This window comes from Columba livia, chromosome 24 (assembly GCF_036013475.1).
Source record: "Columba livia isolate bColLiv1 breed racing homer chromosome 24, bColLiv1.pat.W.v2, whole genome shotgun sequence".
In the NCBI taxonomy this organism is placed as follows: domain Eukaryota; kingdom Metazoa; phylum Chordata; class Aves; order Columbiformes; family Columbidae; genus Columba; species Columba livia.
Window position 1 is genome coordinate 163,763 of NC_088625.1, and position 25,356 is coordinate 189,118.

The 25,356-nt window shown below is 59.6% G+C and overlaps 1 protein-coding gene across 1 annotated transcript in view; it reads right to left on the reverse strand.

Moving 5' to 3' along the window:
• BCL9L (BCL9 like) overlaps positions 1–19,629 on the reverse strand; it is a 39,007-nt gene extending 19,378 nt beyond the window's left edge. The window contains exon 1 of the mRNA XM_065040068.1: positions 19,408–19,629. The gene's annotated coding sequence lies outside the window, so the exon portion shown is untranslated. The remainder of the gene's footprint in view (positions 1–19,407) is intronic.
• Between the last annotated feature and the right edge of the window lie 5,727 nt (positions 19,630–25,356).

Below are 25,356 nucleotides of genomic sequence, written 5' to 3' on the forward strand. Positions count from 1 at the left end.
ATCGGATGGGCACAGGCAGCAGAGATGCCGCCGGCAGGTGCTGCTGGGACTGGAGAGGGGGGAGAGACCTCGAGGAGACAGGAGCTCATGCTCCCCACCTGGCTTTACCACCGGAGTCTGGGCTTGCACCGATGCAGAGAGGGGTTTTCCCACCGCGCACCCCGAAAGTGCGGCTGCTCCACCTCCTCACCACGCTGCACCTCCCAGAAGCCTCCTCCGCACCCCGGGCTGAAATTCCCCATGTTCTCCCACACAAGGGGTGCAAACACCCGACCCGCCCTGGGGGCTGCCCCCAGAGAGCTCCCCTTCTCCGCCAGGACAGTAACCGGGGCCGTCAAGCTCTCCCAGCGCGGACCTTGGCCCTCCATGCTCAACTCTAGCGACACCACAATTTCAAAACCAGAACATATCGAAAAGTTATCGCATCAACATAGACCAGGTACAAAGAAGGGGAGGAAGAGGGCAAAGGCTACCTAGTGGGAGAACGGGAGATGACAGATTGTTTGGAAGCAGGACAGCTGTTTAGCTTACTATACAAGCAAATTAACTGTAGAGTTTGCAGTAGGACTAATCAGTGACACTAGCACAGTATCTATTAGATGTCAAAGTTCTCATCCACCAGGATTACTGAGCCGATCCGCAAGTCTCTGAGTTAGCACGAGGCACACCGGGATTGACATCTCTGAACACCAACAGCCAGGAGGTTCTCCATACACAGTCTTGGTGTGTCAGCCAAATGCCTCTTCCTCACCCCACAGATTCCGGAGAGGAAACCTGGGACAGGGTAGCCCTATAACCCCAGGAGCCGGCTGACGGTGAAGCAGCTGCGGCAGAAAGCTGCACAAAAGCATCACTGCTACCAAAAGACAGACAGCGCAGAGCTGGCCAGCAGAGAGGGACGCGGGTGTCCGGCTCCTCTGGCCGGCAGCAGGGTGCTCGTTGTCCTCTTCAGCACATGGACACCGTGCTCTGGGCCCAAGCCCGTGCCCCAGCAGCACAGCACAGCAGCAAGGCATGCCCGCGCCCTGTGAGCCTGCGTCCCTGCAACAACGGGAACCAGAACCTGAGGCAGGCCACGAGCCGCTCGTTGGCCTGCGATCACGTTACAGGACAGGAAGGAAGAAGGCACTTTGATCAGGCTGGAATCACTTTAAACAGCTTCCACGCTGATACCTCAGCCACTGGAATTAGCACCCCAACACCCCAAACATCCCATTCCCAAAGGCACGTCCTGCTCTGGCACGTGTGTCAGGGCCAGAGCAACGCACTGGGACTGGACGAGGGCTGCTCCCAAAGCCAGGTCACGGTGGCAAGCAGCCTGCAAGAGGGCAGAGAGCCTCCCTGCGCCTTGTCAGGGGAGACCAAGGCTCAGCGCGGCCGTCTGTGTCTCATAGTCCGGGGTGGTGGGAGCTCCTCCACCTGCCCCGGCACCTCCTGCTCCACACTGCTGGCAGACAGAGGGTTAAGGATGCCCAGGGAGCTGCAGGCAGCCTCCTCCTTGCCCTCTCAGAACAATGGGGCCATTGTGGGAGCCCAGGCAAGTGTGGGCAGATCCCCGGGCCTGGCAGTTATCCGCTGGGTGGGTCGGTGGCACCCCCTCTCTTCTTCTCCACCCAGGTAGGAGGAGAGCAGTGGCGAAAACAGGCCCAGCGCGGCTGCAGGAGCAGCATCCTGGCGTGCCCGCTGGCCCTGCCCAGCAACCTCGCTCCCACCAGTTTGTCTGGGTGCAAAATGCAGGCAGGCAGCCACTGGCACAGAGCTGCCAGCCCGCACTGGCAGCGCCGCCAGCCCCGCAGCTGGGTCTCCGGCCGCATCAGCTGTGCTCTCACCGCGTGCTACCGAGGGACCGGAGCAGGACGAACTGGGGTTTTTCTCACCCCAAAGTCACATTTCAGCGGCGGATGCAAGTGCTGGGACCAAGAGCTCCTGGGAAACCGGAGGAACTCCACGACTTGAGCAGTGAGACTACAACGGCGTGTGGGGAACAACAGCGACTGCTTTCCAACCTCCACAGCCTGAAACCGGGATGAATAAGCAAGGGAGCGAGCAGCTCCAACCTACTGTCACTCTCCTACAGATTCGCATCTCCGGGCCCCACCACATCCGTGCAAAGAGAACTTGGGATGCTCTGAATTCACACTCCCGAGACACAGAGCAGGGTCTGCAGCCTGCAGATGGGTTTTGCTCTTCCCTAAATACTCAAGCAAGAGAACCCAAGACAAGGGCAGGTAAAGACATCTGACAGGGCAGGATTTAATCTGTGTCTGTTTACCAGACAGCACACCTGAAAGAAAACACGATCTCTCTTTCCAAGAACAAAAAGGAAGAATCCGGGCAACCTCTGGCAAAAAAAAAAAAAAAAAGAGGAAAAAAAAAATCAGGGCAAGAGGGACAAAACAATCTTTGTCCTCATTTTGCTGGTCATGCAAGCACAGGGCAGACACAGTACCCGCTGCCCCAGCTTGGACAGCAAGTAATAAGCACGACCAGCCCAGTTTCAGCAAGGCTTACAGAAACCAGGGAAAGCCGCAACCCTGCGCTCCAGAAAGAGGTAGAGCATAGACAGGATTTCCAGACTACACTGATAATCGGCTCACAGAAACCAGATAGGACAGCACACCCTCAGAGGTCACCGCTCAGCTCCACAACATTCGCTTCAGACGCATTTTCCTTTAAATGCGGCTCCAGAGACCACACAAGGGTTAAATCTGCCTATAAATATCTGTTCTCAGCAGGGCTGCTGCTCTGAACTGTCCAGCCATCTGTTCCAGCTTTTCCCCATCTAAGACTCCAACATCTGAAACACGCTCACAATTCTTAGGAGCGCTCCCAAAAATAGCCCAGCGCTGCGGCCCAGCTCTGCGCGGGCACCGCGGCGGCGACGCCGGCGCACGCCTGGGGCTGCGCAGATTCGGACACGTCTGCGTGGCGTCCGTGTTGGCGTGGGCGTGCCCGTGGACCCGTGTGAATCCGCACCAGCGTGCCCACGCCGGTCCCAACCTGCATCCGTGTGTGCGTGCGCGTCCGGACCAGCGTGTGGGCGTGAGAGAAGGGAGAAGCCCGCGGACGCGATGGCAGCCCTGCTGTGCCTCGTTCCTGTCAGGGCACAGCCAGGCACCTCTCCCCTTGGCCCCGGCGCGAACCGGGCTGTCCTGAGAGTTCCCGCTGTCCCCAAGCGCCGGCACTGCCACCGGGACAGCGAGCGAACCCCAGAGCACGGCAGGGAAGGACACCAGTTCTCTTGTTCAGCGCTTGGCTCAGCACAGTCAGCAACCCCACCTCCGGGCACCAGAACCTCGCTGCGAAAGCAAGTAAAGCCTGATCTGTGTGAGGCCAGAGACAAGCCAGCCCGCTCCCATCCAGCTGGGGCTTGCAGGATTTCCTTAAGCACTCTGGAGAGCCTGGGCAAGGCTCCTACCGCAGACATGATGGCTTCTGCTGGAGCTCCAAGCCTCTCACAGCTCTTTCCAAATATCAAAGACATCCGTAGGTTCACTCTTCTGACTGCCAAGCCTATCAGGCTCATGCCACGCAGGCAAATCCAGGAGACAACGACCTTCTTCACACTCACAAGGCAAAATGGGAATGTCAGCTCCCAAATCCGGACATGTTGTCCAAGAGCAGAGCATTCTGAGCATCCTCAGGGCTGTCCACCTGCTCTGTCCAAGGACAGCTCATCCTCAGACACCTGCTGTTCAGTGGGGACCATTACGGAGCAGCTCAGCTCGGGCTGCTGGCCCCGCTGACACCACATCACAGGGCGATGTGCACACACACCCATGGGGAGAGGACAACCGGTGTCCGTCCTCCACGTAGCGCTGGCAGCTTGAGGATCAGACAGCAGCATTCAAGAGGAACCTGACCAGTAGGAAGGGCAGAGAGTACAGGCCACCACAGTTTTGCTCAGGATTTGCCAAGCTGTCCAGTCTCTTTCACCCCTCTGATGTACTCGACATAGCCAGTTAGACCCAAGAACTATAAGCAAGACTTTCCAAGAAGCCTAAAACACAGGTACAGCTTAAACTCAGGTGACAATGTAAACGGAAAGAGCTTGAAATTCCAGCTCTTCGTTTCAGGCTTTGGCGGGGAGATGTGCTGGGAAACAGCCTCAGCAGACTGAGGCAACACAGCCATAGTCTGCTTCTGACAGAGGAAAAAAACCCCATTGATCCAGGTATTGATCTGATGCAGGAGCTTGTGTTTGTTTAAAAGTTTGCCCATGGGTCAGACCTTGTTACAAGCGTCTTTCCTAGTGATGAGGTTAGAAACAGGCTGTGCCAGACTCCAGCAAGCTGCCCGGGGAGCACAGCGTTGGCAGGTGTGGAAGTTAAGCTGTCCCACAGGGACGCTTCCCCCTTCCACCGCCCCAACGTCGCACACCGTGTCGCTGGGTGCAGGAACGCCTCGACCAGCTGCCGGGCGTTCCGAGGAGTACAGCATACCTAGGCTGTAAATGGGTGGCCAAAGGCCAAGCAGTAGAGACTTCAGATCATGAGGTGGAAAGGATTTAAACAGCAGATCCATTTCAGGATTATTTGAGCCCCTCTTTCTCTCAGAAAGAGCAATGGGATACCAAGATCCCCACAAGTTTGCAATCCAACCAAGCAAGGGCCTGAGAATCAGAAAACAACACTGACCAGGACAAAATGTGACTGACGAGTCTTGTTTCCTTCTCTCCAGCACAACCGAAAGCAAACAGGAAAGTACGGGGATGGAGCAGGTGCCCACTAACACAGACAGCTTCCCAAAGCTCTGCACACAACCAGCTCCTGCATCGCTTCAGGCCGCGGTGGGCTCCACGTCTGGTGGAAAATGAACATCTGCACATCTGCACGTGGCCACGGGTGCCAGCGGCCTGCAGCTCGCTCTGACTTACCACACTCCCGTCCAAACCATTCCTGCTCTTCTGCCCCGCACATCTGCTGAGTGACTCACGGCAAATAAGGTTAAGGAAAAAGTGTGGCTATATCAGGTGCAGTTATTCCATCAGAGAGACAACAGGTATTCTCAGAGAGCTCTCTTCTTCCCACACCTCCTCAACCCTATGGGCACACGCTATTAAGAGACAAGGAAGAGAAAAGAAGCGAGGACGGGCTGAGGACTGGACACAAACGAACACAGGAGATGCATTCCCAGCAGCTCAGCCACCTCCTGACCTCAAAGCTCCATCCCTTAGCGCCCAGCAAATGTGCAGCACCCATCGCCCTCTGCTCAGCTCCAGGTCCAGAAACCTCTGCCAAAACCCACCAGATCCCAGCAGCACTTCTCCCTTCTCCTCACCGCTTCTGTCCTGCTCTCGCAGCTCCTGCACGAGCACGTGCACACTGCAGCGTTCTCAGAGCCGCCCGCAGCTGCAGGGACAGGCAGGGCTTGCGCTGCTGGAGAAGAGCTGGGGGCACGACTGTGCATGCAGGGAGACATCTTCTAGGGACCAAGGCAGCGATCGTTCCTCTCACGGCTGCATTTCCCATGTGATGTGTGGCAAAGAAGCTCATCCTTACCAGGAGCTTGTCGCCGGCACCTTTCCCCACCAAGTCCTCAAGCCTCCTTGTGCATCCTTAAGTTTCCTTCATTTCAACGGAGCAAAATATTCAGGAGGATTTATTTGGCCTTCTACATTTCTTAGCCTATCACATCCTTTCCTGCTAAAATAAAAACCAGTAAATCAATTTCTCCCCTTCCCTGCTTTTGCTGCCTTGGAAGCATGTCTGGCAATCGAGCAGTGATATATGAGGGAGGAAGCAGCAAACTAGTTCAGACCAGCGCGGGTATCCTCAGATAGCCGCACGGCCCGCGGCGGCCATGCGCGCCCTCTCGCTGGAGGACGCGGAAGCCACAGCCAGGCTGGAGCATTTGCTGCGATTTATGCCTTTGAAACAGCAAAAAATCAACACACAAATTAAGAAAACCTATCTCTGTAACCAACCAGCCCATCTGCACCTGAAAACTCCTCTCCCCCCGAAGAAGCGTCTTTTGTTTGCTCCATGGGTTTCACCCGCGTGAGGTGCCACACGCTTTGGCACCCAGCAATGCCCGGGAGCGGGGACACAGCAGGATCCCACGACCTGTCACGCAGCCCAGGTTCCCCCCTCCACAACACCGTGTCCGGCTGCTCCTCCACAAGACCTATGGTTGTTGGACCCCATCTTGCCTGCTCCAGGGCACATCTCCCTCCGCCACACCTGCGCCGCGGCAGCCATGAGCACCTGCGAATGCCCAGGAACGGAGCTTTGCCCCTCACCTCCTCCCGCCCCCCGAAATCCAGCCCACGGCCGGCGCAGCTCCCGGGGCCCAGCAGCCGAGGAAGCCTCGCTCCTCGGCCGCCATCCTCGCGGGCCCGTCACCTCTCTGCCCCCCAGCTGGCCGCCCGCAGCAGAGCGGCCGCTGCCGCCAGGCCCAGCGGCAGCTCCTCCGCCGGCAGAAACACGACGGCAAACCCAGGCTGCTGCCATCCTGCACCTTCTCCCCCCTGAAAATAAAAACCAGCTTCCACTTGTCCTGGCCCCAAGAGAGAAGGGCCAGAAAGAGGTTTGTTGTCAATACATGAAACTGTCGCTAAGTGAAGGAGAAAAAAAAACAGGGGGGAAGGGGGAGAATGGGGGAGGGGACAAAACCGCATTTTTACTTCTGGTGGCCAGCCAGCTGACTGACTCAGCCAGCTTGGTCGCCTGCCATTTAGATTCAAAAACAAAACCGAGCTCTTGAAGAGGGGAGAGAAGGGGATTCGGATGAATGTGCTTTTTTGTTGCACGTCAAGCAGCTCCTAGACCGGCCCAAGGCGCGTTCAGGAAAATGGCTTCCCCGCCACGCAGCGCCCGGGGCTGCCGCGCTGCTGGTGCCGCGCACGGCGCGGGACTCCTGCCGCGGCACCGCTCCCGGCACAGCGGTGCGTTGGAAAAGAAGCGTGGTGAAAGCCTAAAGCTGCCCCAGAGCTCCCCACCTTCGCCCGCTCCCCGCCAGAGGAATGCGCACAGGAGGTGGGAGGAGCAGGGAAGAGGTTGTTTTGAAATACCAGCTCCCGTTTTATTTTTCTGGATCCCACAGCGCCCATGGCATGGCAGCCACTCCTAGCGAGTGCTCTCTGTTCCCAAAGCCCCGTACGGACACGAACACGCGCTCCCCACGCCCTTTGCGGCAGCGCAATGCGCTGGTGCGCTCAGCACAGCCCCTGACACGCAGAGCTCGCCCCACGCCGACTCGGCGCTTCCGCACAACTGGACAGTCATGGAACCATACGCGAATAAGCGGCGCTTGGCACTTTGCAGCTGCAGCGGGCATTGCAAACACGAGCTGGGGGAGCCTCGTGAGCCTCCCACGCAGTGATCTCCCGTAGAAACTGGCCAGCCTCCCTGGAGATTAATCCCTCGCTCGCTGCGGGGAGCACAGACAGAATAAGTTACCTAAGGAGCCGACGATAGCTAAGTGCAAACCCTGTGGCTCTCATTCCTGTTTCAAGATAGCAGAGAAGAGGCACGGGAAAACCCAGGCCTTGCCCAAAGCTGCCCCAGCCACCAGCAAAGCTGAGAAGAAAAGCTTTGCCCTCTGGTTCCCGGTCACGAACACCGAGACAACACCGAAACACGGTCTGCCAGCTGCCCTGGACAAGACGTCACCTCCAGCATCGCCCTGCCAGCCCCGTGAGGGCTCAGAAGGGGGTGCAGATGTGCACCCCACGAGCAGGGGGAGCAGGTGCAGGACCCCCAGGGATGGCTGCGGCGAGGGGCGCCGACTCCAGCCCTGCCCAGCCTCTAGCCCAGGGACCAGGCCTCACCTCGGGAGATGGTTCTGATTTGAGCAGGAGGAGCGAGATGCGGGGCTGGGGGCAGGGAAGCGATGGGGAGAGGTTTGCAGCGGAGCTAAAAGAGGAGATTTAGTAACTGTCGGAAAAAATGGCTGCTTTATTGCAGGCAGCTTGTAAACCTTGGAGCCTGAAGGTCTGGGAGTAATTTCTCCCTCCCACGTGCTGGGCTCAGTTTGTACTGGGGGTCAGAGGTCCGCGCTTTTCCAAAGCATTCTGGGACAGGCGCCAACTGGAGCAAGCTGCTGCACAGGCTCCTGCAGCACAGCCCGCAGCAGCGCTGGGGCGCAGCGTTAACCCTTCCCGGGGCGACTCCTGCCCTCCACCTCTCCAGCTCCATCCCTCGAGTGCGGGAAGAGGAGGGTGGGGAGGATGGCTGGCGTGGACCCATCATCCTTGCACCCAACACCAGTCCCTGTGGCACACACACCAGTCTCTGCCACGCTGCTGCCCTCTGAGAAGCCGGTGGGCACAAAATCCCATTCCCCAGGGGTCCCTAAGGCTCTCTGCCAGGGCTCCCTCACTCCAGCGCCCTCCTCCCCGGCCTGGGGACAGGGTCCATCTGGCTGGGGGAGGCTTTGCTGTCCCACCCCTGCAAGGCAGCAGCCCCGGATCACCTGTGCAGGCAAGCGCGTGGCTTCCTGCAGCATCTTGGCTTCCTCTCACGGGGATGTGCGCGAGCGTTTCTGGCCTGCCGCCCAGCCCCGCTGCCCCCACCCTGCCGGGTATCCGCCAGCGCACAAAGAGGAAAGGAGCTCGGTTCTGTTCCTCGGCAGCATCGCTCAGGCTCCGCTCAGGAGCACGCCCCATCTTTCCCTCGCTCCATCTCCTGCGTGCTCAGCACAGACAAGGAGGAGGGGCCTGCGGTTCCTGCCCCAGCAAACCAGAGACCCAAGCGCTCAACACAGGTCCGGCTGCCGGATCGGCTCTCGGCTCTCCCCCAGCACCGCCCCCGGCTGCTGAGAGCCAGTGGGTGCGCCAGGGCTGGCGACACCACAGAGCCTTGGTCCTGCTGGCCATGCAGCCCCAGCCTTGCTGCTCACTGTCAGCCAGACACGCTGCCCCGGCTGGACCCGCAGCTCCCGTCTCTGCCACATCACTCAGGTGCTGCCACCGGTTCCTGTGGTGGCAGTCTCACAGCTCTCCCACTGCTGCTGCTTTGTCACCTGGAAGTGACTTACACCAGTATCACCAACCAAACAGGGGCCAGAGCCTCCTGTCAACGAGTCACATGCCGAGCAACGCTCCTCCACGACACTGCGCTTCCTCCAAGCTGTGCCTCTGCAGCCCTCCCCTGCAAAGATGGTCACCGTGAAGATGATCCCTCTCCCTCCAAACACAGGCTTGTGCCTTCTTGCCTGAACGTCTTTGAATCATGCTCACGTCTTTCTGATGCAGGTACAAAACAGCAAATTTCCCCACTGGCTTCGTTTATTCCATCTTTCCAAGCTCCCATTTTCATGTCCCACCTGCAATCCCTCCAGCTCCTTCTTCCAAACCCGCCTTTACAGTCAGAGCTGCTGAATCCTCTTTCATCCTCTACCATCTCTTCTGACAAATCCACACACCTCAGCCCTCCTCCTGGGTTCTCCCCAAGACCACAGCCTGGCACTGCCTTCCTGCTCCCAGCTACCTCTTCACCCGTTTCAGGAGAAAGGAGTTTGCAACACCCTTGGTGCCCTCTTTATTAAATCCTTCCACTCCACTCCTCCCCGTTCCTCTACCGTCACCTCTGGAGAAGCCCCAAGTGGGAAGCACATGCTGCAGCCAGGGCCTCGCGGCGACGGTCACGGTGGGGGACTGGCTGGGCTTGGGGTACGGATCACCCCTCAGGCCATTGCCGCATTTTCTGGTGCCAAACACATACCCACAGAGAGGAACCTGCTGCAGCGGTGCCAACAGGCTGAACCCACAGAAATGCCACTTTGCAAGGTGCTTCCTGCTGCCAGGACAGCAGGACCGCCCCGCCTGGGCGCTGCTCTCGGCAGGCAGAAACCCGCAGCCCTGGTGCCCTCTGCACCCACAGCATGCGTCGTCCGCTGCAGACAGAAACAAACCACGTGAATACCTGGAACAGCAAACCCTGCACGCACAGCTGCACAGCACAGACCCAAGCCAGACATCGGACCCGAGCATCCAGCTCTGGCACCAGGGCTGCCGCTCACAGCCGACCTCGTCGCATCTGCGCCAGTCGAACGGCTCCGAGCGCTCTGCCCTGGACTCCGCGCCTGCCCCTGGCGCTGGCTGGAGACCTGCCAAGGAGAGTGCTGCCTGTTTGCATCAGCAGCCAGAACCAGGGAAGCATCACCTTTAGTAAGCCTTTCCCCTCCATCAGGCACCCTGGTTTTTTTCAGCTACGGTCTTGTGAGACAGAAGGCTGCTTGGAGCCGAGCCAGCGTCAGGGAAACCACCATTTCAAGGTCCTGCAAAGGAGCCTGTAGGAGCAGAAGGGAGCTTTGGTTGGGCGCGCGGGGGGCAATGTGGAGAGCAGGCGGTTTACTGGGAAGCTGCTGCTGCTGCTTGCCAGGCGGCGGTGGGGGAGGAGGCAGCAGATGTCCGCAGACAGCGCCGGGAGAGCCTGCAGCGCTCCAGCCCAGCGCGGGAGGAAGGCGGCGGCTGGTGCCACTGCTGCCGCATCGTAATGGAACAGGACAAACGCGACAGGGTCTGCCGAGAGAGCGCGCGCTACCCTTCCCTCCCATAACCGCTGCTTCAGCCATCAGAAGCGGGAGTCCCAGGACCCGGCTGGGGCTCAGAGGAGGACCTCGGGGTGACTGCTGAGAGACCTGGAATGTGGGAGGAGTCTTACCTGCCACGAAATCCGCAAGACCCCTCTTCCCCGGGAAGCGGTGGTGGCTGCAAACCCCGGCACAACTGTCACGCCAGGGCCGAGTCTGGCCATGAGGGCCTGGGAGAAGGGCCTGCCTTTACTCCTGGCAGCCGCAACAGCCGGTGCCTGGGGATGGAGGGACCGCAGATTCCACCCAGCACCTGCATTCCACCTCCATCCAGCACCCACCCTGCAGCTGCCGCTCTCTCACAGGGTTTGTCCGGCACCCCGGGACATGGTGAGCCAGGCAGTGTTGGCCTGACCTGACGTACAGCAGTGGGGAGCAGCACCTTCCAGAACAGGTCCTGTGGCACCAGACCGTCCCCAGCGAGCCATCCTCCCACCAGACAGCACCCTGACCATTGCCGGGGTCTACATGACCCTCTCTCTCTTTTGCTCACTTCCCAGATTGTTCAGAAGGACCTTAAAACCCACTGGGGAGGCAAGGAGGTAGCAAGAGAAGTGAGAGCCGGGCCTCCTGCTGTGTTTGATACTGGGATTTTCTATCAAATCCCAAGGGAGATCAATTCTTTGTGTACTCCCGATAGCTTCTCCAAATACACTGCAAACAGCAACCACAGCCCCAGCTGCTGCAGCACCAGGAACAGACACAGGTCAAACACCAAACCAGCAGCCACCCCACATGCCCAGAATCGGCTCTCAGAGTAAGGGCAATCCCAAAACATGCCGTTACTCCCAGACACGCTCACCTCCCTCCCCTCCATCTAACCAGCTGTAGAGCCGCCCCCTCCCGCAGCCTCCTTTCGGCCTGAGGTTTTCAGGAGAAGGCACTAAAGAAAGGCAGCCAGTTATTGCAGAAGCCCTAGATTTGTTATGTAGGGGTCCACACCAGCATAAGAAAAATAACCGGAGCCCTTAAAAAGTCTAAAACCTACTAGTGTAAGTAATACGTTTTAATGAGACCAGACCTTTGTGAAATCACTTTTGATTAAAAAGCATAATAAACCAACCAAGAAGCATCTGCCACCGGTAGTCTCCAAGTGTTTCGAAAGCACGGCGCGGGCTGGGGAGCGGGCACGGACGCGCTCCGACCGCCGCAACGCTCGAGTGGGCAAAGCGCTCTTCTCGCTAAAGAAACACGTGTGCCTGCAAATTCAGGGTTAAGGTTATATTTACAACAAAATATTTGTCAGTGGCAGAACACTTCTCTGCTAAAGTTCTGTTTAAGGCAAACTAACTCCTTTTTGACAAAACGTTTACAATTCCAACTGACAAAGCTGACCTGCAACAAGCAAAACCAGGTTTGGGTTGGGGGAAGGTTTTCTGTTCGTTTTTGGTTCTTTGGAACGGGCTCCAAAGCAGATTCCAGCGCTGAATATGGTGAATTTTCTACAGAGAGTTTTAAAAGAGAGTGGGAGGCAAGTGTCCTGCGGAGCGCTGCAGCGCAGCGGGCAGCCCGCACACGCCATTGCCGACCTGCGGAAACGCTCTGGGACGAAAGGTGCTGCTGAGTTACAGCCGTGCCGCTGCGCTCGTCTGCCCCCTGCTTGGGCTGTACCGCGCTCACAGCAAAGGTGACAAACCGGGCTTTGGACCTTCCTCTTGCAGTGTCAAGTTCACATGAAACAGGATTCCGCACCGACAATCAGGAAACTCATTAAACGGTACAAAAAACACCCACTTCAGCCACTCTAAAACAGACAGATGCAGATGGCATCACAGAAATAAGTAACAATAACGAAAGGGTATTTAGCTATTTTTTGAGTACTTTTCCCGGTAGCTCCCGTGTGCTGGGACAGCACAGCCCGTGTGCAAGCAGCCGCGGGCACAGCCGTGCTCGTGCCTCCCGGCAGCAGCGCGAAGGCGCTCGGCCCCCGCCGTCAAACGCAGCCCCAGGTTCTGGCCTGAGCCCCGAGACTGGGAAGGGGACACATCACTCGTTTTCCAGGTGGAGGAGGGGACACAGCCCCGGGAAGCAGAACGCTGGGGATGGGTGGAGCGGTGAGAGAGGAGGGCAGAGTTCTGGTGCCCGTGTCCCGCTCCCCGGGCCCACACGGGTTGCCAAATCAAATAGTGATCCAGAGCCCCGTTCCTGACAGGCGTACGAGGCAAAGCCCCCCCGAGCAGGACAGGCACGAGGCTGCTGCGCCCAGGGCCACCGCTGCCCACGCCTGACGCTCATCCACCGCGACTGGCAGCAGCTGATGCCTGCAGATCGCACAGAAACCTCCATCCCTCCTGCCAGAGAAGCTCCGCAGCTCCCCGGGCCTCTGCACAGGTCCAAGAACATCCCCGTCCTGCTCCCCACAGACGCCTTTTTCCCATCGGAAAAGGATCTGGGACGCTGTGAGCAGGGCGAGGACCAGCCTGCGCCCCAGAGCCACCAAGCCCGCTCGCCCCGATCTCTAGAAAGTGTATATACACAAAATCCTTCCTGTCTTCTTTTCCAAACCCATCTTGCCCCTCTCAACCGGGACCCCCTCATAAAAATAAGAGACAGGCCTTTCCTGGCATTTCCTTTTTCTGAAAAGGCTGTAAAATTTTCCAAGCGTAGCCAGAGCCAGAGCAAAGTTTGTCAGGAGCTCAGCTCATTAGACGGCTGCTCAAGGAGCCCCGCGGGAGGCGCAGGCTGCGTAATTCAAAACAGCTTGGACCCTGGAAAAGAAAACAGAAACCAGGCTGCGAGAGCAAGGGGGGCAGCTGAGCCCCGGTGCAACGCGGCCCCGGGAGTGCCCCGGCTGTGGGGCTCCGGAGCAGCCCCGGCCCCAGCAGTGCTGCGGCGGCCAGCCCGAGAGGAGCTGGCACCAGCCGGAGGAAATTCCAAGCCTGTTGCTTCTGGCAGCCGCGCCGGGCCCTGGCTAGGACCTCGGCAACCTGGAAACCGGCTACTCAGCAGTTTTCTTGCCATCCAGAGGGCTTGTTCTGAACCACAGTTTCACTTCCCCCTCTCCACATCGCAGCCCAAGAGGCAGGGAACACCAGAGGCAAAAGGAGTTTGCTCAAAACCCGTCGCGACCAAGGCCCGCACCGAAGCACTCCAGTCCGGGACGGCAGTCTGGAGCTGCTGCCGTTCCCCGTCCCATCTGGGGGCGGGGAAAGCAGAGGAAACTTGCTTGGACCAGCCCTAGGTCTCCCTGGTTCCTTTTGCTCCCTGCCAGAGGAAAGTTCAAACCAGGCTGCGCAGAGGCAGGACACAGGCGGCTTTCAGCGCGGCCTCGCCACCGCGCTCGCGGCTGGACCCGCGCTGCCCAGGCCGCGCCTGGCCCGATGCTCCGCTGCAGACTGGCGCTGGAGCGAATCCTGACGAGGACGCGGTGAAAGCTCTGGTGCCGTGGGGCTTTCTGCAGCGTTGGCCAGTTCGCTGTTGGGGAGAGTCGCCCAGAGACACAGCCCCCACTCTCCCTTACCGCCCTTCGGAGCTCCCATCCAGCTCCTCACTGCCCTGAGCCTGCGGGCTGGAGGGGAGCACAACTGTTCACTGATACGCAGCTATTTAGCAGGATCTTCCTTCCAAAGAAGATATGAAGAAAATATTTTCTATCAGGAAGACTGCCTGCAGAACCAAGCAACCAGCACACACTGACCATACAGTTACGAAGCCCTGAGCGGCAAGTCAAGCAAGACCGTCCCTGAAGCCACTTCATTGGCAAGCAGAGAGAAACAGCGTCCCTTGGCTCAAGCCCTTAAGAGAAACCCAGGTTCAGGCCTCCAAACAAGGGTACAGCATTCTAGCAGAATGGCATTTCTCTGCAAAGCGTGCATCAGACGAGGAGCACGGCGCTCTGTGCAGAACCAGACACTCGGCTCCCTGGCCAAGGATACGCTTCGCAACTGCTGCTGTCGCAACACCAGTCACAGCTTTCTAACTCTCAGCTTTCTCAGCCAGGGACTGGAAAGCTCCCAGACCCACCGAGCACTGAGGGCACTCCACAAGAGAAGCTCCTGACCTGCAGCTTCTCAGAGGGCTGGAAAAGCCCCCTCACGCCTGGACTCAAACAGAAGGCTGAGATCCAGTGAGGCACCCGAGGAGGAAGCAGAGTGATGAGCAGGAATCGGGAATCCTGGCTTCTGTCCCCCGCTCTGCCCCACATTCCCTTCCTGCCTTGGGTTAAGTCATTTCCTTTCACTTTTCCTCCCAGTCTCTATTTTGGAGGTGAAAACCCCAAGCCCCCACCTCCATGGAGCACTAGAAGGCTCCTCTGGTCTGCGACAGCGCAGAACGTCACAGGGCACCCAGCACGCAGGAGCCGCGGGGCTCGCAGGGCCCGGCTCTCCCTCTGCTTACACCTGGAGAAGCACAGAGTCTGCAAACACTCGGTGCCGCAGAGCATCTTCTACACAAGCCGTATCCCGGCCTGCTCCTCTCCTCGAGCACAGTGCTAAGCAGCTGAGCAAGGAAAAGAAAAGCTGCTCAGCTGAGCTGTGACAGAAGGAGCAGCGCGACCGCACGCAGCATTGCTCCGGACAGCCCGCCTACAGCAACAAGAATGGATGAGGAAAGGTACAACAAGAAGCTGGGTTAAAAGGAAAAAAACCAACAGCAAAACAAGCCAATTCAAGCAGCAGCCCACAGAGGCAGGCTGGAACAGGGGTGCCCGAGGAGCGCAGTGCCCTGATCCCCAGCAGACCAGTCCCGTGGCCTCCCACACGCTTCAGGGAGAGGGAACACCAGTAGGCACAGGCAGGAACAAGGAGCACTATGTGGTTTTGCTCGGTATTTCAGGCCATCTCTCGCACAGGAGGAGCTCTGCCTCGCTTTCCAAGTCTCGTCCTCTCTGGCATGGCTCACAAACCTGGCTCCCGGCCTGGCACTTGGCTCCGGCAGAGCTCCTCACCAAACCGGGTGACGCCCCACCTCTGGGCACGGCACGCAGCCCAGCCTCAGAGCCATCCTGAGGCACCAGAAGAGGTTCCCAATCATCCCCTCACTGGGATTCAAGGCATCTCGAGTCACAGCTGCAAAAAGAACCATCCCCAAACCTAGCTCCTGCTCTTGGTGGACATAAAACCCAGCAACAAGGCGCTGTTTTCTCTAGCAGCTCTGGCCAAAGCTGGCAGGTGATCTGCCCACACCGGAGGAAAGACATCTCCCACAGATGCGCAGGCGCAGCGAGCACGCTCCCGTGCCTGCAGCCACCCAGAACGACGCTGCAGGACCAGGTGCCAGGTGCCCAGACACCGGCAGCCGCTGAGGCACCGGCCCGTCTCTCTGAGAATTGCTGAGCGGGTGGGAAGCGGATCTCATCGCGCTGTCTGCGCCCAGAGGGAGCAGAACAGGCTGCCGCTCGGCTCTGCAGGGCACGCAGGGCACCGACAGGCACGGCTCTGCTCGCTGAGGACGTGCAGGGCTCCTGGCCAGCCGCCCCTCTGTAGCGTGACTCTCCTTTAAATCAAAAGCAGGTGCCAGTGACACTAAGTGCTTCCTCTATGCTGGCTCCTGCCGAGCACAATCCTGTGGCAATGGCAAACGCCACCGTGAACTGGCCCCAATTAGAACAAAATCCATCATCCTCTCCGCCTCTGAGTTTCAAAGAAAATCAGGTAGGGAGAAAACAAAACCAGCTGCCCGTTCCCAGGAAGGGGCCAGTGCCAAGCAGGTGATCTGGAGCGGGCAGCACGGAAGGAGGAAAGGTGCCTCTCGCCCACGCCACGTGCTTCAGCTGGTGTTGCCTCCCGGGGAAAGGCGGAGGGAGGGCAAAACGCAGCAACAGAAACCATCCCTGCCAACCAGCGGTAACAGCTCCTGGGGACCTTCCCCCCGGGGTGCTGGGGCAGCGCTCGCAAAAGGAAACCAGCCCAGGGAGCAAAGGCCAACCCGACGGAAAGGAGCACGCAACTTCGAAACGCCAGCCACGACAAACTGAGGAATATTGCTCTGGCCATTCCCACCCCGCCGTGCCGCACAGAGCTGCTGGAAACGCACAGCGGAGAAGCAAAGCGGCTGCAACGCTTCTTGGGCCCCTTTCTCCAGGATGGGTGTATTTTTCCACAGCTTCAGTGCTACAAGACACCTCGTAGGTGTCTCATGGAGAGCAACTGCACAAACTCAGCATCCAAAGGTCCCACACCGCCTAGGAACGAGGAACCACATGTGAGATCACCACAAAATGTGTTTACCAGTCAACGTCTTCCTGGAAAGAAAGAAGAGCAGAGTGACACCAAGTCCTGACCTGCATTAGATTTTTATTTGCCAAAAGAGTCATACTGGCAATCCTCCTAGCGCTTCGCTGATGCAGCTTAAACAACACTGACACAATATTGCTGCATCTGTACATCATGTCACTATGATATCTGCATCCTTCATTATGTCATATAACCACGCATCTACATACCATGTTTTCTGTTAAAAATGCCAAAAGTAGTCACAAACGTAGCACAGCTCTCCTGCGCTCCCCCCATCCAGGGCACGGGTGCGACACTGGGTCTCTGCCAAAGAGCAAGAGCACAAGAAAATGACATTTGCAGGGCAAGCTCAGGGGTTCTGCTTGGCTACAGCCGCGGGGCACGGCCGGCGTGCCCGGAAGGATCGCAGCCTCGCCTGTGCCAACGGCTAAGAACTTTCACTCCTCGCAGCAGCCGAGCCTGACACCATCGCCTGAGACACAGCAAAGAAGCAAAGGCTGTGCTGATGTCAACGCGGAGCTGGACGCTGTACTGACAAGAGACGGGGCAGCAGCAGGGAGAAGGAAAAGCAAAGTTTTCCCCCCAAAACCAGCAAGTCCAGAGGAGGTGATGCCACCCAGGTCAACAACTCAATAAACCGAAAGGCTGAGCTGAGCACAGAGCCGAGGGACCCCAAGCCAGCACGAACGAGGTCCGCAGCTCTGCGGGCCTGAGGTCGCTGGGAACTGACGCGCAGCTCCCGCGCACCCTCGGCAGCCGCCCTGGGGCAGCACAGCCCAGCCGGCTCAGCCCGTCCAGTTTCACCACGGCCCTGTTCCGTCACACAGTGGTCTGTCCCCTCCGTCACACGGCAGCCAGAGCCACCTTCCAACAGTGACATGGCGAGATACAAAAGGTCAAAGGCTTCAAAGTACCAAACATAACTATTTTACTTTCCCCAAGTGAACAACAACTGTGGTTTCAAGTTTCTCAGTAAGCTTTCCTTTATCTGCCTTTTTTTTTTTCAGCGGGGGGGTCTGGAAAGAGGACAGGGACTTTCGGGGGAGGGAGACACAGTAACACCTACAACATTACAGGTCAGGGTGGTGAGGAGGCACCAGTCACACCATCTGCCCAGCTAAAATGGCAACACACGTATTAAAAAACAGACGAAAAGGTTCCAGAGTGTTTACGGTGTGAACGCTCTGGGAAGGGCCCCCAGTGAGGCAGACAGTTGCTGTAGAGACAGCACATCGATGCACTCAGCTGTCTGCCCAGGGGAGAGAAAGAATCGGGGAATGTCGACCTGATGATTTCTGCACTAGTACCAGCTGTGGGCGTGCACCATACACCCACATGTGGCAACAGCCAGTGCTACTGCAGGCACCGAACCTGCGGGAAGTCTTGCTTCACCACTGGAACAGACTTGCCGTGCGACCTTGGGCAAATCACTTCCTCCGTGACTCACTTTTCTTATCCCTCATGCCTCCAAAGTAGCAAAACAAGGCGCACGTACATCCTCTTGCAGAGACCTGGCGACCGAGGGCTGAAGGAGCTGCACGCCGCTCCTGCGTGCCTGGCACAAAGCAGCGATTGGGCAGGATAACGAGCGGCAGCCACGTCTGCAGAGCAGGTCCCGCGGGGTGAGAGCAGGCAGCCGCGTCTCCCATGGCACCGCTCTGCGGGGACGCGCCACGGCCAAAGCTGCGTGTTGTCCTCCCCGCCACACTGTCGGCAGCCAGGACACACCGTGTGACACCGCAGCCCTGCACCCTGTCAAACGGTGCTGCCCCCAAGGCGCACAGCCGCTGCGCACAGCAACACAACAGCCTGCCCTGTCATGTAGCATTACTTATGTGTTCAGATATGCATCCTTCTCACATTTCCACTCCAGCAAGTGGTTGCTAGCAGAGTGGGGCGAGGACAAGTTCACCACCTGCTAAAGACACGTCCCTAATACAAGGCAGGGAAGGTTTTGTTACATTGGTCCCTTTCTGTGCACAAGGAAAGCCTGTACATACAGTGTTTACCCCCTTTTTTCTTCAAGCTGACCACATGCCCAGTTTACCTCAAAAGGAAAAAGAAGCCCATCGAGCAGGACACTGCAAAGAGAGGGAAGAGGTCTCCCCTGACACCTTGGATGGGCTCCAACAGGAGCATTTACTGAAACCCCACGTGAAATGTGGTGAGTTGGGATACAGGAATCCCCGTTCCAATCTCCCCCGGGGCTTCAATGGCACCGATAACGTCTCGTACAACCCAGAGCGGCCCAGGTAGGATCAGGCGCAGCACAAGCAACTTCTCTGCACGTAGAGCGGAGCCCCACTCGAGGCTCTTTGGTCCTCCAGGAACTACCGGCGTCTGCAGCCATGGGCTACACTGCCCCGGGAAGAGCGGAGCCCGAAACACAAGAGCGAAGCGAGGGGCGACGTCCAAGACGTGCCCGGGGACGACGGGTGCGCTGACAGTGCATCCCCGGCCAGCCTGCACGGCCGGTCCGTGTCCCCGGCCCGGCCGGGAGCCCCGGGAGGACCCGCCGGGCAGCCCGAGCGGCGGCAGGCCGTCTCCCCGCCGAGTCTTGCCGCCCCCACCCGCAGCCCCCGCCGCCCCGGGAGCCGGAGCGCCGCGGCGGACTGGCAGCGCGGCTCCCGGCGGACCCCGCGCCCCGGGGCGGAACAATGGGGTGGCGGCCGCCCGCGCCCGGCGGGGCACTCACCTCGGCGGCGGCGGCGCGGCTCAGGGCAGGCCGGGCGAGCCCGCCGGGGCGGCGCAGCGCTGCGGCTCCGCGGGCTGCTGAGGGCCGGCCGGCGGCGCGGGGCCGGCGGCGCGGGCCGCGCTCATGGCTCGGCCGCCCGCCGCGGGACGCGGGGCCGGGGCCGGCGGCGGCGCTGCCGGCGGAGCCCCCCGCCCCGCCGCGCCGCTCCTTCCGCCTGCTCCAGCCCGCGCCCGCCGGCGGGGCTGCGCGTCCGGCCGCGGCGGGCCCCGGCTGCCCGCCCGGCCCCGGGCCGCGGGCGGCTTCCCCGCGCTGCGGCGGGCGGCCGGGCGCGGGCGGCGGGCTGCGGAGCCGGCGGGCGCGGCGGCCCGGGCGCGGGCGGGGACGCCGTGGCGAGGGGCGAGGCGCTGCGTGCCGAGTGCTCCTTTCTCCGCCGGAGCCTGAATAATCATTTGGAGAAACAGGATCATTCACTTTCCTCCGAGCCCGGCGCTGCCCTGTCAAAATAAAAGCCCCGCGCGCTGATTAACCGCTTCCTGGTCGCGCCGCGCCGGCCGCCCAGCGGCCTCGCCGGGGAGCGGCACCGCGCCGGGAGCGGCGGCCCGGCCCGGGCTGGGGTCGCCCGGGGGCTGGCAGCATCTGCCGGCGAGTGGCCACGCCGCTACGCGAGGCCCAGCGCACCGGGCCGTCTGACGCCCGCGTCCCAGCATCACCAGCACCCTCCCTGCCACAGCATCGGGGCTTCTCTCCCTAAGCATCTAAGTCTTGGTTCAGCAGCTGGAACACCAGCCCGCTCTGTTCCACCAGTACATTTCAGACAAGCTCCATAAACCTCCGATTCCAGTTGTGCTGGGAGAGCCCACGCCTCAGCCCCTCTCTGCCACATCTTCCAGACAGAGCAGGGCTGGCCCCGGCACCTGGGAAGGGTAGCATGTTACTGTCTTTACCAACAAGTTTTCCACACATTAACCACCATCTTCCCCTAAGCAACAGCCTCCACTGACAGCTACACCGGGGCGGAGGCGACAGGAGCAGTGAGAGCCAGATGAGACCCAGGGCACAGAGGGGTGCAGGACGTGAGATGGCTTAGCAGTGCCAGCTTAGGTGGAAATCACCTCTCTCTCAAATACACCATTTGCTCCAGCGGGGCAGCAGAAGTGCAGCCCTGCACTGATCTCGGGAGCCGTGGCTCAACCCGGGGCTGCTGCTGCGGGCGCACAGGGTGCAGCCGGGAGAGGACACAGCTGGCTGCTGGCTGCCCGCATTCCCTGCCTGCGCCCTCCCCTCGCAGGCAGAAGGCACAGGCGCACCCAGCCAGCCCACCCTCTCCTGGGTGATGCCAGCAGCATCCTGACCGGGATGTGTCATCTGCCTGGCTGCAGGGACCACCTGGCAGCACCTTCCAGCACGGCAGAGCTAAAGGGGACGAAGGGACAAGCACCCATCTTGGTGGAATGGTGGAATGAAGACAACACATCTGCCCTCATGCAGCCGCCAGCGGGGCCCTCCCCCGGCTCGGGAGGCTGCCAGCGGCAGGGAGGGGGACATCCCCGCTGCCCCCAAAAAAGCCGGGGTGCTGCGGCGGGAGCGCCCCCTGCCGAGGCGCGGGGTGCGCAGCCGGCGGGGCGGGGCGGCGCGTGCCTGGCCCCGCCCCTCTCCGCGCGGGCAGCGGAGCGCCCCCTGCAGGCCGGGCAGCTCCGGCGCCTGCGGGAGCCGCTGGGGACAGCGGACAGAAGGGACCGCGTGCGGGTCACTGGGGACCCCTTTACAAAAAGCAGCATCGGGTATCGTTTGCTTACACCAGCCACTCAACCACAGCCGGACACCCCCCTCCACACCTCTCTGCTGAGCTCCCCAGTGCCTCATCAGCCAACAGTCACATGTTTTCACACTTCCATCCTTCCCAGCAGCAGCACTGGGCTCGTTTCCCTGCAGACAGCATGCATGGGCACAGCGGGTTAAAGACAGTGCCCAAGCACCGCTGTCTGGCATGACAGCTGGGTGCCAGGGGGAGACTGGCAGCTCTTTCCCTGCAGCTATGTCTGGTGCAGGGGGGACGTGCGGAGCCACCTGTCCTCCGGGCCCTCTGGCTACCTCTGCCTCCTGCTCCTTCCCCGCGGCCCCTCAGGCTTTCTACATCACAGCCCCTCGCATCTCTGCCAGCCTGCCGACATGAAAGTGGCAGAACGAGACTGGAAAAGGTCAGCAGGAGGACCAGCCGCCACCGGCTCAGCACTGAGCCTCTGCCTTTAATTAACATCTGCCGGGCTAGCTGCCCTCCCTACACTTGACTCCGACTCCCAGTCTCCCCTTCCCTCCTCTATCATTACACCCACACTAGAAGAGACAGGGAGGGTAGGAAACAGAGAAGCAGAGTCCTCGCAACTCCTCAAAGCCTCCATCTGCCAACACCACCAGCACCACAGCAGCAGCTCATCCCCGGAGCTGCCTGGTGCATCAGAACATTAGCGAGACCCTGGCCGAGGTGCCCGGGCTGGCTGTTACCTGACTCTCCCTTGCACGGGGTTTTCCTGCCTTTGGGCTGCAAAACATAAACCCAGGAAAACAAGAGCGTCCCTTCCAAACTAGTCAAGGACCAAGAGGGAGTCGTCTGACTGAAACTCCAGCCTTGTGGGGAAAAAGTGGAACCAGCCACCCAGAAGCTCCTGACACGTTCTGCTTCTATGGGGTGCAGAGGACATTGGGATGCAGGGTTGGAAGGATCAGCCTTGTCTTCTTCTGCTGTGGTGTGTGAGGACATCTGGAGTACACAGAAACGGATCCCAAGCTGTTCATTCCCATCACCTCTCTAGAGCGCCAGCCCCAAGCTCAGACCTTCTCAAGACCCCTGTGGCCAAGGTCCTCATTACACTTATGAATATGATTAATCAGGTCCAATTAACTATACTGGAATTAACGATGTGACTCGCAGTTAGCTGGAGCTGCCTCTTTGCGAAGCGTTTCCCTGGTGGTTCGCTCCAGCCCCAGAGCAGCCCCCGCAGCAGCCCCAGACGTGGAAGAACCACGGGGGTGGAGGAAACGAGCCTGGGGCTGCGAAATGCGGGTTCCAGGGGCAGCCCTCTGCTTTGCTGATCCACGTGGGTACAGAGCAGGGAGCCGGTGGCGGCTCCAGCGTTAAATCCACACAGGCTCATCCTGCATTCCCCCAGAAAGGCAAAGGTCCAGCAAGGGGATGGAAGAGGCCACATTACCGCTGCAGAAGTAGGCTCTGGCCTAAAAGCATCTTTTGGGCCCTCTCTTCATTTGCACTACCTTATTAACTGTCACATCTCCAGCAGGCCAAGGCCATTCACCCACCACAGCCAGGAGAAACCAGCATGTGGAAAGACATGATGTGAAGCAGCCCAGACAGACAGGCACAGCCTCCTGCTCAGCATCCGCCAGAGCTGGGCCCTGGCTCCCCCTCCACACACTGGGATTTCCCTGTGCTGCAGTCCTAAAGGCAAAACACAGTACTGGAGGAGAATTTAACTGAGCTGAGCCCTCCTCTTCCTAAATGCTGACACACCATCACCTAGCAAAGACAAACTCCTGACAAGGTTCCAGATCACAAAGGCACCGAGGCTCAGTATCCTGGATGCTATTTCTGCAGCATCAGATGCACTCGTAATACCCGCACACATGCAGGCACAGCATAGCTCTTCAAGTCTCTTCCCTTCCCGTGACTCCTGCACACTTGGAACACCAGCCCCATCCTCCCATCCCCCAGATGCGCGCTGCAGCCCAGGGGAAGCCATCCCAGGTCCGCTGCGTGGTGCGGCAAGTCCTGTCACTGGCACAGGAGACGAGCGTAACTCCTACCACAGCAGCCTGGCCTCAGGCGGCCCCTGCGCACGCTTGTGCTGTATTTGGGCTGCTCCTCGCACAGAGCCCCGCAGAGACATGCGCTTTGCTGTCTCAGGTCTCGGCACATCGCTGCTGTCGAGAGCAGCCCCTGGCCAGCGGTGAACCAAGAAAAGGCTGAGGTTTGTTGGTGCTAGAGCTAAAAAGGAGCTTCTGCTGCTGCTGCCCAATAGAGCCCAAATAGCCAGAGCCCACCAGGCAGCCTGCGAGTGTGTGGAGCGCAAAGGGTTAAACTATTTAGCGAGGCCACCAGCGTGATAAATGCAGCCATGGGCGAAGCCGGCGCCTCCCACCGCCACCCAGGGCTGGGGAGCGGGAAGGTGGCAGCGGGGCGGGCGGGGAGGACTCTTATCCTGATACGGCGCCTTCCTGCGAGTGCGGGTTTGGAAAATGTGAGCAGGCAGGGCCGGCCCTGGAACCGCAACGCCCGGGGACACAAAGCCGGCGGAGCCCGGGCCGGGGGTCCGGGCAGGACGGGGCGCCCCCCGCGCCGCAGCCGGGGCTCCCCGCCCGCACCGTCCCTGGGCGCGGGCAGCAACGGGCCCCCGCGGGCAGCGGCGGTTTCGGGTCTGTGCAAACAGCTCCTGCGCTGTCCGGCTGCTGCGGTTGCTCCTCAGCTCCCCCCGCGCCGCCCGCTCTGCCAGCCTGCCCGCAGCTCGCTCACCGCAGCCGGCCTGTGCCGCTTGTGTCGCAAACCGGACCCCCCGCGCAGCCTCGGCGCATGCGGCGCATGCTGTGCACACGTGCACGGGTGAATCTTCATGCACACACAGCAGAGACGGTGCCGGGGCAGACGCGCTTTCTGCAGGCGTGCACGAGCGTGTGTGACCGCAAACCGCAGGAATGGAGCGCAGCACATGGGCGCCAGCCCCAGAGCTGTGCAGCACATGCAGGACCAGCCAATCTGTGCAGTATTGTTCTGTGGGACAACAACATAGTTGAGGATGGTGCAAGAACAGCTTTTGCTCTCCCTGCTACTACAGATGTACAGCGAGGTGGAACTAGGAATGGAGTAATCCCTCCCTTTGATTTATTTACTCAGGGCCTTCATCTCCAGAGGGCTCCTGGCGGCTTGGTCATGGCAGACACTCAAGCCCTGTGTCAGCCAGTCCCAGGGCAGCAATCAGGAGAGTATATGGGGAGGTCACAAGCCTGACACAAATCAATTGTATTCAATGTCTCCATTAGTATTTGGGGTCACTCAAAATTGCCACTCCTAAAACGGGGTCATAACAGCAAAGGTTAGTGAGCTGCTGCCTTGCACCATCCGCCAGCTTGACCAGGAGTCACATTGTGCTGCTGTTGGATGGGAATAGCACTTGCTTACCCCCATTCCCGCATTGTGGCGTCTCCTTCTCTGGAGACATTCAAAACCCGCCTGGACATGTTCCTGTGCGACCTCACCTGGGCGTTCCTGCTCCAGCAGGGGGATTGGACTGGATGATCTTTTGAGGTCCCTTCCCATCCCAAACATACTGTGATACTGTCATTCCCACACACGCCATCTCCGTTCCCGAGACAGTCATGTGCATCTTGGTGTTTGTGACACTTCAACCACACAAATCCTAAGCTAGGGAAAAGCCTCTTCCCAGCAGCTCAGGGGCAGACCTGTTTTGCAGAGAAGCAGGGTACGTACCCTGGTACGCAGAGCTGATGCTCCCAGACTCCCTGCATCAGCACGCAGCTGCCTGGCCAGACCCAGCTGTCACAGCTACTTGTCACTTGCACTTCTGTTCAGTTTCCTCTGGTGCTTCGAATTTTGTGCTCTCCAATAACGTGCCCTCTGTGCCCCCCGCTGCGGACATGGAGGCACCATGAGACCTCAGCCTTCTCCACAGCGCACAGCAAGGCAGACGCGGTGCTGGAGGCCGGCTGCCCCTGCCCGTGCTCCTCCCTCTCTCCACTGCCAGCGGTATTAAACATTCATGCTGTCGCCCGCCGCGGGAGATGGTTACAGAGGAGCGCATGCGGAGGCCCAGCTCCTCCAGCCTGGGGAGCACCTGTGCGTCCCTCCGCTACACAAGCAGGGGGTTGAGGAGGGGAAAGGTTCCACTTTCGGTGACGAAGGCTGCTCTGCACACACAGGCT